Genomic DNA, 11,249 nt, shown 5'->3' on the forward strand with positions numbered 1-11,249 from the left:
AGTCTCTCTCTCTCTCTCTCTCTCTCTCTCTCTCTCTTAGACTCTTAGAGCTAGGGATCACAGTGGTAGGCTGGCTGGACCTGTCTGTCTGTCTCGCCAGCACAATTACCTGTGTGTGCCACCACACTCAGATTTGTAAGTGAGCTAAGGGCCTGGGCTCAGGTCCTCGTATTTTTGCAGCAAGTGTTTACAGACTGGGTTGCCTTCCTGGCTTGGATCTCAGCGCTTCAGTTGTACATGCAAAGCTCCCTGCTCTCACAGTAACAGGAGCATTTAATTACAGAAAACAAAGGCTTTTCATATTTCTTACTGGCACTCCTCAGCATGTAAATATCAAATTAGTATATATTTGGATTGTACTGTGTTAGAGTGTTTGACTTTAAGAATTGATGTTTGAGTTTCTGACTTGAGTTGCATTTTAAAAACCATTAAATGAATTCTGGCTTGGGATTAGGACAGAATTTCCAACAATTTCTGAAATGGCCCTAAACATACATCTACCATTTTGTACTATGTATTTATGCAAAGTGGTATTCTCAGCATTGATGATTATAAAATCAAAATATTGAGCAACTCTGAAAAACATTGAAGATGCTCGACACTCTGCACTATTAAGTATTCAGCCAAGATTTAATTCCTTATGTAAAAATGAGCAAGCACGTCCATCTCATTAGCATGCAAATTTGCTTTCATCTTTAATAAATGGTAAAATTATGTGTATATCAAAGAATTGTTTTTAAATGAATTTCTTTGTGATTTATATCAGTGTTTGATTTGTACACCTAATTCATATACCTATGTTCCAAAGGCTGCATAAAAATTTATCAGACAATAAACAGTGTGGGGCTGGGAGGATGGCTCAGTCACTAAGACTGCTTGCTGTGAAAGTACAAGGAAGTGAGTTTAGATTCTTAGCACCCATATAAAAGCTAGGCATGGCTGTGTATGCTTTATAACCCCTACAAAATGAGTGCTGAGACCGGTGAATCCTGAGGTCAACCAGGTTGGCCAAAACAGTGAGCTTTAGATTCAGTGAGAGATCTTATCTCGAGGTAATAAGGTAGAGAGTGATAGAGGGAGACATGTCTTCTATCCTCTGCTTGTGCATGCACACAAACACACACACACATACAGGTTGGGAAAGATTTAAGGAGCCCCTCTTTAGAAAAATGTTTTAGCAGAGATAATGGGCTTTCACAGGGCTCCTAGTTCACTGAAGGAGCCCAGGTAATGAGACAGGGTACAGGGTAGAGCCTAGTCTGATATGCTAAGAGTCCATAGGGTTTGCAGAGAAGAGATAAAGAAAAAGAAGAACAAGATAAATTACAAAAGAGGAGGTAGAGAAGGGAAGGCCAGAGAGAGGAGGCAGCAAAATTAGAGGCACAGAGGGAGAGAGTAAAAAGGGAAAGACACAAACGAGAAAGGCAAGGGTCTGACCCAGTAAGAGTTACTTCACCTCCCAGAGTCATCCCTGAGCTGGAGTGTCCTTAGGTTGGTACAAAGGGGTAACTCACCAAGTTTTCAACCAAGCATGATGCTAACCAAAGAACCAGGGAGAATGCTCACAGAACACAATGAGGGCTCATGTGTGTGGTGAGGATGACTCCCACAGTGCTCAACATGACATTCTCTTGTCTGTTTACCCACTGTCAACATCTATTATTTCATTTAGATTCAGTGTGTGTGTGAGAGAGTGTGTGTTAGTTTTTGTCTTAGTCACTTTCCTGTTACTATGACACTATGACAAAGCACCGTGAGTAATGCGACTTACAGAAGAAATAGCTCATTGAGGGCTTATAGTTCCAGTGGTCAGCTGAGACCATCATGGTAGGGAGCATGGCAGCAGACAGGCAGACCTAGTGCTGAAACAGTAGCTAAGACCTTGCACTCTGATCCACAAACATGAGGCAGAGAGCACTAACTAGATGTGGAATGGGATCACCCCAGTGACCTACCCCCTAATCCTTTGCAAACAGTTCTACCAGCTGGGTAGAACAATTTGAGAAACATTCAGAAATATGAGCCTATGGGTTCCATTCTTATTCAAACCACCTGATTCCTTTTTGTTCCTTTGTCAAAATACCCTGACAAAGAAACTTAAGATCAAAGAAACTTAAGGTTTATGTTGGCTCATAGTTCCAGGTCACAGTTCATTGTGGCTAAGAAATCACAACAACAGGGGTCTGAAAGAGTTGACTGTGTCTCATCCACAATCAAAAAGAAGAGAGATGAATGTTTAGGTTTACTTTCCTTTTTATGAAGTCTAGGATCCCAGCTCAGAGAAGGACACTACCTACAATGGACAGGTCTTCCCCACTCAACTACCATAATCAGGACAATCCCTTACTAGATCCCATCAAGCTGAAAATTGAAACTAACCATCGTGGTACGTGGAAGTGTGATGGTTAGCTTTAATTGTCATCTTGACAGAACTTTGAATAATCTGAGAAGGGAGTCTCACTGAAGGACTACTTATATCAGGTTGACTTGATAGCATATCAGTGGGGATTTGTCGTGGTGGTTAGTTGCCATCAGAAGACCCATCCCACTGTGAACAGCACCATTCCTAGCCTGGACCCTGAACTGGGTAAGAGAACAACGCTGAGAGCTAGCAAGGAAGTAACCAAGAGGCCTGCATGGATTTACTTCCTTCTGGGTTTGACTGTGGATGTAGTGTGACCAGCTCTGTCAAGCCTCTGTGACTTTCTGCAATGATGGACTGCAGTCTGAAACTGTAATCCAAATAAATCCTTTCCTCCCCTATGTTCTTTTGGTCAGGGTATTTCTTCATGATGATCGAGGCAAAGCTGGTACCATGAACACGGGGTTGTTGTGATATGCCTGACCATGTGCCTTTTATGTCTTGGACTATGTTGTGGCAGGAATGTAAAGACTTGGAGCTTTGGGCTAGAAAAGTCACTGGGTGCTCAGAGCTTAGTGAGTAATCCTCGTGGGAGCCTGAAAGATGCCGAGAGTAACATCGAGGGTAGAGTCAGGTTATATTTCAGGACAAGAACTTTGTTGTTAACTGGACTGGGGGATATTCATGTGATATTTTGGTTGAAAATCTGTGTGTACGGATTAGATGGGTTAAAGAGGCAGCTCTGAGAGATCAGAGTGGTGCCAAAGAGATCAGCACCACTGAGGTGAAGCCTGTGCTCTACTGGGACTGTAGGGAAGTGTTTCCTCCAGGTCAAAGCACAAAAATGGATACATCTGCCATCAAAATGGGCCAGGCTACTGAATGTCAGAGGAACTGGCAATATATGAGCCATCCATGTAGTGCTGGCTTTGAAGGCATGCAGTGGTCATATGTGATCTGAGACTTGCTCTCAACCTGTGGCAATGTTGGAATTCCTGCAGAGAGGCCTTAAAGGCCATTGGTGATGGTGAGAGCTTGGTGGCAATGAAGATCCCAGGATACGAAAGATGCTAAGGCGTCCCACCATATAAAATTGCAGATGTAGAATGGAGCTGGCCTATGCTTACAAGAGAAGCTGTAGGTGTTGCAGACGGCAGCCTTCTGGAGCCCAGAACATTACATTATGAGCCCCAGATTCTGGCCACTGGAGGTGCAAGATTTGATCTTTTCTCTGTCTGGTTTTGTTTTTTATTTGGTGTGATTACTCATTTGATACGATCTTGTTTATACTATGTATAAAGTCTATAACTTGCTCTTTGTTCCTAAAGGATTTCATAGTTAAGAGACTTTAGGCTTTTAATTTGTTAGGAGTATTGTAGACTCAGGAAATTTTTTTTTTAAAAATTTGGGCTGCATTATGAAATGAACATGAGACTGTGGGAACCAAGAATAGAAGGTTATGTGATGTGTTTGTGTGTCAGGTTGACAAGGGGTAGGTTGTAATAGTTAACTTTTTATTACTTTTACTTTTATTGTAAAAAGATTAACTCTTATTCTTGGACAATTTCATGTATGTATACAATGTATTTTGATCAGATACACTCCTGTTTCCCATCTGTTCTGGATACTTTCATGTCAATTTGACATAAACTAGAGGAATCTAAGAGGAGACAGCCTCAATTAAGAAAATGTGTCCATAAAACTGGACATATGCGAGCCATTTTTAGTGATGATTGTAGAGGGCCTAGACCATTATGATGGAGCCATCCCTGGGCTGGTGGCCCTGGGTACTATAAGAAAGCAGACTGAGTAAGCCATGAGGAACAAGCCAGTAAGCAGCACCCCTCCATGGCTTCTGATTCATCTCCCGCCTCCAGGTCTTCGCCCTGCTTGAGTCTTGTCCTGACTTCCTTTGATGACAAACTGTTATGTGGAAACTTAAGAAGAATAAACTTTTTCCTTCTAAGTGTCATGGAGTTTTGTTACAGCGATAGTAACCCTAACTAAGACACCATCCCACTCCATTCATTACACTAATATATTCCTCTTCATCCCATCCTCTTTTTTTGTAACTCTGTGAGTTTAATTAGTACTGTCTTTTGAAATGTCGACTGTCTTGTTAGCTTGATAGTATACAGACAGGTCATAGCTGATGTGAGTTCATGAGTACAAGGACCATATCATGTCCTGAAGACAGTAATTAGCTGCACTCCTCCCATCTTCTGGCTCTTGCATTATTTCTGACCCCTTTTCCATTATACTCTCAGAGCCTTGGGTGGGAGTTGAAATAGATGTTCCATTTAGGGATGAGCATTCAGCAGTCCCTCATTCTCAACATTTTGACCTGTTATGAGTCTCTGAATTATATGCTGGCCACTGTTGAGAGAAATTTCTCTGACCAAGGTTGAGGGCTGCACTAATTTATGTGTGTATAAACATAAATAGAAGGCAATTTGGCAATATATCCCTAGCTATGACTTATGACCTCCCCAGCCATGGGCTTTTGATCAGATCTACAGTGCAAGGTATGACTTCCACCCTATGAATTAGGCCTCAAGTTGAATTTATCTGTGAATCAGATAACCTCCAGTTGGTTATATCTGTAACACTCATGCCACTGTTACACTGGTTAGGCACATCTTCCCTGGCAGGTCAGTCCTGTAGCATGCATGGTTCACTGGAGAATAAGAATGTTGATGGCTTCTCTCTTTCAACAGCCTGGATAGCGTCATCTGATATTATAACAGCTAGCCAGCAGGAAGGAAGTTTTCAGGTGAGTTCCAGCTTTATTTCTCTATAATCTGCAGCCAAAGTGTGTTGTACCTTTAGCAACAGGATCTTACCATCTAGTTTTGGTAGGTAATCAAAAGTAAAGACAATATCCTGTGTTATTTGGGGGACCTCTGAAAGCTCTCTGCCAATAATTCACAAGACAGTATCCCTCTGGCACTGAGATTTTTATTCAACAACCTATGTCTTTAATGGTAGTGGTTCATCCATGCAGAGAACCTTTGCTAAAACTTTTTTTTAAGTATATATTTTAAATTAGCTTGGAAAGTTGTGGGTTTTCATAAGGGTTGTTCATACGTTCCTCCTTCAATCTCCTTCCTTTCCTACCATTCCATCCTTGCTTCATTGTTCAACCCCTGGATGGTTTTAGAAGATCACCTTAGCAGAAATTTAGATGCATGAACACCCAAAAAAATTTCTCAACAGAAAGTAAAATTCCCAGTATTCCTTTCTCCTTTCCGTCTTCATATTCTACTATGCCTTCATCCATTAAGGCCTCTTCTCCTTCTCCTCTCAAAAACTTTTTCTAGCTTTCTGAGTTCTGCAAATGTTCTATTTAAACACATTAATCTAAAAATTTAAAGCCAGGACTCACACCTGAAAGAAAATGTATGGCATTTGTCTTTTTAGGCTTCGGTGAACTCCTGCTTTTTGATCCAATTTACTAGTCTTTGTCTTTTGATTGGGGAAACAAAACCAATTATATTCAGGGTTTTATTGAAAATTGAGTATTGATTCTTGCCATTTGGTTGAATTTTTCACTTCCTCTTTTGGTTGGTATTATTCTAACATGATTTTTTTTTTTCCTGAGGTTTCATGGGCATTTTGTTTTTCTTTATTTTCTGTAAGATTCCTTCATGTATCTTTCATTCGACTGACTTGGTGGTCATAAATTTCTTTAGTCTGTTTTGATCATGGGAAGTTTTTGTTTCTCCTTCAGTTATGAGAGGTAGTTTTTACTGAGTGTAGAAGTCTGGGTTGGCAGTTATTACCTCTCAGAGCCTGAAATACATAAACTAAGTCTGATTCTGATGGGCCTGTCTTTGTATGTGACTTGGTACTTTTCTCTGCCAACTTGGAACCTGCTTTCTTTGTTTTGTATATTTAGTGTTTTCATTACAATACAATGAGGGAAGGATCTTTTTGGTTTTGTCTGTTTGTTGCCATAACTGCCTCCTGTATCTGCACTGGCATCTCCTTTCCAAACACTGGATAATTTTCTCTTATGAATCTTTTGAAATTATTTTCTTTACCTTTACAATGAGATTCTTCTATGTCTTCTATACTTATAACCCATAAATTTGGTCTTTTCAGAATGTTTGTATATCCTTTCCATAAGAGTTTTTCATATATCCCTCACTATATATATATAGTATATATAGTATAGTATATATATATATATATAGTATATATATATAATATATATATATATTCATGCCTTCTTATTTCATCTTTACCTTGCTGGATTGTTTCAGTTTCTCCTCCTTGTCATCAAGCTCAGATGTGTTGTCTTCTTGACCATTCTGTTATTGAGACTTTCTACAAAGTTTTAAAATATGACTCACTATGATTTTTTTGTTTCCAGCTTTCAGATAGGTATGCTTCAGTATTTTCAGTATTTTATCTCTTTCTTAAATAATTCTTTCATGTTATCTGCCACCTTCCTTATTTTATAATTCACTGTGTGTGTGTGTTTGTGTGTCTGTGCTTGTGTCTCTGCATCTGTGTCTGTGTGTCTGTGTGACTTTGAACATACTGATGCTCATTATCTAAGTTCTCAGAGATTTTATCTAACTCATTCTCACTAGATGCCATTACTGTAGGGTTAATAATTTTTGGAGGAATCTTTGTTTTTACTGTTTCTTATGTTACTGCATTGGGACTTATGCATCTGTTGTTATTTTTTTTATCAGCTATATTCTTTCAGTTGATGTATTTGCAATGTTCAAGTGGGATTTGGATGTGATAGAATTGAGTGTTTAGTTCAGAAATAATTCCTCAGATCTGGAGCTCAAGGTGCCTGGTGTAAGCTGTGTAATATTCCCCAAGTAGGGTATTAAGTAGGAGAACAACCACAGCTGTTTGATATTACACTATGCAATTGTTGTACTAGCAAATTAATAGCAATGTTCCTTTTGACTTTAATAACTGTTGGAGAATAAATAAGCATAGTATAAAGTAGATTCAGATTTTAGTTAATAAGATTAGGAGTGAGAATGAAGGAGGGTGGGCAAGGATAAAGATTAAATAATATGTGTACTTTGGAAAGAAAAAAAAAGTGAGGCAGTGTTCTGGTTTGGTTTTGTTTTCTTATCAACTTCAGAAAAGCTAGAGCTATCTGAAAGAGGGAACCTCAATTGAGAAAATTGCCCCCATCAAATTGGCCTATGGAAAAGCCTTTGGGAAAGGGACTTGATTGATGACTGAAATGAAAGGTCCCAGCCCATGATGGGTGGTACCCATGCCTTGGAAACTGGCCCAAGTTTGCATTAGAAAGCAAACCAAGCAAACCTGGAGGAGCAAGCCAGTAAGCAGCACCCCTCCATGACCTCCACTTTAGTTCTTGTCCCCAGGCTCATGCCTTGAGTTCCTGCCTTGATCTGCCTTCATGATGTACTACAAGCTGGAAAATGAAATAAACCCTTTTCTCCTCAAGATGCTTTTGCTATGGTGTTTATTACAGCAATGGACAACAAACTATGATAGGTGAGTAAACTAGGGAGGGGGAAAGTTGTGATATTGTTGGCTCCCCAGGTTTTACAGACTGTTAAATACAGGGAGAGTTAAAACTAAGAAGCAAACAGAGAAAGGATGAAGATGAAAGAAGAAGGGATCAAACAAGATGTGGTTGAGGAATATAGTAAGAATCCCTATAGTAAACTGGGTGGAGAAATACGGCTACAGTTCTAAAACCTAACTGAGCAAGTTCAAACAAAAGCAAAGACATCAGGAGACATTTGCAAGAGTGGCTATTAAATAATAGATAAAAAGAAAGCTTAAAGAGTGAATTCCTGGCTCAGCAGCACTGAGTTGAAGGGTGAACTTCTCAGATCTCTCTGGCTCTAGTAATAGGTTCTACATGGTACAGTGTGGCAGAGCAGAGAGTGGGACCCACTGGTCTTCTGACAGTTCCTTGTGAGAAGAACTGGAAAATGATTGATGGCTAGCTTTAATTGTCAACCTGACACAACTTAAAATCACCGGAGAAGGGATTGTTTAGATCAGGCTAGCCTGTGGACATGTTTGTGGGGGACTGTCTTGACTGTTAATTGATCTAAGAAAGCCCAGCCCACTGTGGGTGATATCATTCCTTAGGCCAGGCCCTGTACTATATATGAGAAGGCTAGCAAGCATGGGTACAGTTGTTTCTCCCTTTGCTCTTGATTGTGGATTTAGTGTGGCCAGCTGGCTCCAGCACCTGCCCTGACTTCACACAATGATAAACTGTAACCTGAAATTGTGAGGGGGTGGGGGAATCTTCCTCTCTCTGGGGTCTTCTCTTGGTTGTCAACTTGACTACATCAGGAATTAACTAAAAGCCAAGCAGCTGTGAACACCTGGGAGGGATTTTTTTTCCTTAACTAAATCATTTGAAAAGGGAAGACCTGTTTTTATTCAGATCTTTTGAGGTAGGATGATATATCTTTAATCTGGGCCATACCTTCTGCAGGCAGCCTTTATAAAGCACATTGAAAAAGGAAGTTTGCTCTTTTTGTCTGCTTGCTTTTGCTCTTGCTGGCAAGTGTCATTCCTTCCCCAGCATTAGAGCCTACTTCTTCAGGATTCTGGCATATACTGACGACCACCTGAGACTTTCAACTTCATCCAACAACTGCTGGATTCTTAGAACTTCTGTTGGTAGACAACCCTTGTTGAACTAGCTACAGCCTGTAAGCCAATGTAATAAATTCTCTTTGTGTGTGTGTGTGTGTGTGTGTGTGTGTGTGTGTGTGTTCTGTTCTTCTAGAGAACCCTAACTAATATACTTCTCTAAGTTGCTTTTGGTCAGGGATGTCTGATCATAGCAACAAAGACCAAAGCCAGGTAGTACATGTGGTGACTTCTATGTGGTATGTGTATCCCTGTGCGAGAGTGTGTGCTCCAGTGGATGTCAAGTGGCCTGCTCTATCACTATCTGTCTTATTTCCTTGAGATAGGGTTTGCCAGTGAACCTGGTGAGGTCCAGCAGGCCCAGGAGCTTCCTGTCTCCTTCCTGCACCGTGTTAGGATTTTGTTGCATGCATAGCCACTCACAGGTTTTTAAAATTAGATTCTAGGATTTGAGCTCAGTTCGTCATGATGGTACAGCAAGCACTCTTACCTACAGAGCCAGCTCCCCAGCCCCCGCTCAAACCTTTTAAAACTTCTCCTCTTAAAACCATGATTTCTTTCTCTGTCATCTTCCATAACAAACTGATCTATAAAAGGGGTTAAAAGTGTTACAAATAGCTCTTTTGGTCCTTCAAAGTCAAACCTCGCTCAAAGGAGAAGTGGTTTGTTTTCTTTTTCCTTGCACATTCATGTCTGGGGTAGATGGCATCTCCAGGAGTGGATGAAAACCAGGTTCAATTTCCTAGGCTGGCCTCTGCCCTCAGCATTCTCTGCTTTTATCTTCTTCCTCTCCCGGGCAGGATTCAGACACCAGATTTTTACCTGAGAACCAGTATCAAGCCTGGGTGCAAAATTAGCTGAGTTTTTATTGTTTTTGTTGTTTGTCTGTTTTCCCTACTGTGTGAAAAATGCCTGGGCAAAGTCATCTTAAGAAAAGTCTGTTTGGCTTGTGGTTTTAGGCATACAGTCTCTCAGTGAGAAAGGCATGGCAGCGAGATAGTCCTTACTGTGTTAGTGTGAGTGTGAAGCAGAGTGCTCAGGCGGTTTTATTCAGATACTTGCATTCAGAATGGATCTTCCTATCTCAGGAAGATCTTCCTTTCTTGGGCCAACTCCACTCTATGTCTATAAACCTCTGTGGAATCAGCCTCAGACACACCCAAAAGTGTGTGTCCTAGGTGATGCTAAGTCATGTCAAGTTTACAGTCAAGATTAACTATCATAAGCCAATCCCGTCATCCTGACACATGGACATCAACTTCAAACCATATAATTCCAACCCGGGCTCCCCTAGGTTCACTGTCATTTAATAATGACTATTTTATAATACAAAATTCAAAACGTTTCCAGTCTAACTTCAAAAGTCTCAATAGTCTTTAACAGTCCTGACACAGCTTAAAAGTCCAAAACGTCTTCTGAGAATCAAGGTAATCTCTTACTTGTGAACTCTTATAAAATCAATGAACAAGTGACATTGTAGGCTCTGGAAACTCCCTCATAGACACACTCAAAAGCTTATCTCCTGGGTGATTCTACACCAAGGCTAACTACTACACAGGGTATCTAACCCTGGCAGAGAGGGATGGGGCATGGCCCCTTATCATCTCTGCCTTTCTTTCTCTGCAAATGGGATCATAGGTCTTGGTAGTCACAGCTTGCCAGTCTACACTGCACCAAGTATGTGTGGGTCAGCCCTTACGGAGCAAGCCACCCTGGAGAGGTAGAATGCGCTTCTCAAGACTTCCTGGTAGGTAGGCTGGCATCATTGTCTTCAGGGTGCGTGGAGAGGATGTGGTGAGCGCATGGCCTGAGTGGCATGACACATGGCCACCGTCTCTGCCTGAGGGACCACCAATACGGAAAGCCACACCAGAGTCATTGAGGAGCTCCTTCTAAAATCCATGGGGCTGCCTTCAGTAGGGTAGGTGTTCTTCAGCTCTCTGGTCCCCTAAGGAAGGCTTTCCTGCCTCGGGATGTGAGTGAGATCACCATCACCCTTTCCCAGTCGTCCTCCTCTGACTTCCCACTTCCCTGAAAACAGAACCCAGCCTCTATTCTATAGCCACAGGCCTGACGCTGCAGCCTTCCAATTTCCATCTTGTTCTCTTCAGCCAGTCCCACTGCCTGAGACAGGGGGACTTTGCAGGAGCTCTTCTCTCCACTGCAGCCACCTCCTGGAGTAGCTTTCCTAGTCACTCATTCTTGAAACCATTGGTTTCTCTGCCTGGTTGTTTCACCCAGCTTCTATCCAGGACATGCCTGCCCA

The sequence above is a fragment of the Psammomys obesus genome, unplaced genomic scaffold, assembly GCF_907164565.1.
Source record: "Psammomys obesus unplaced genomic scaffold, mPsaObe1.curated_primary_1811, whole genome shotgun sequence".
NCBI classification, from domain to species: domain Eukaryota; kingdom Metazoa; phylum Chordata; class Mammalia; order Rodentia; family Muridae; genus Psammomys; species Psammomys obesus.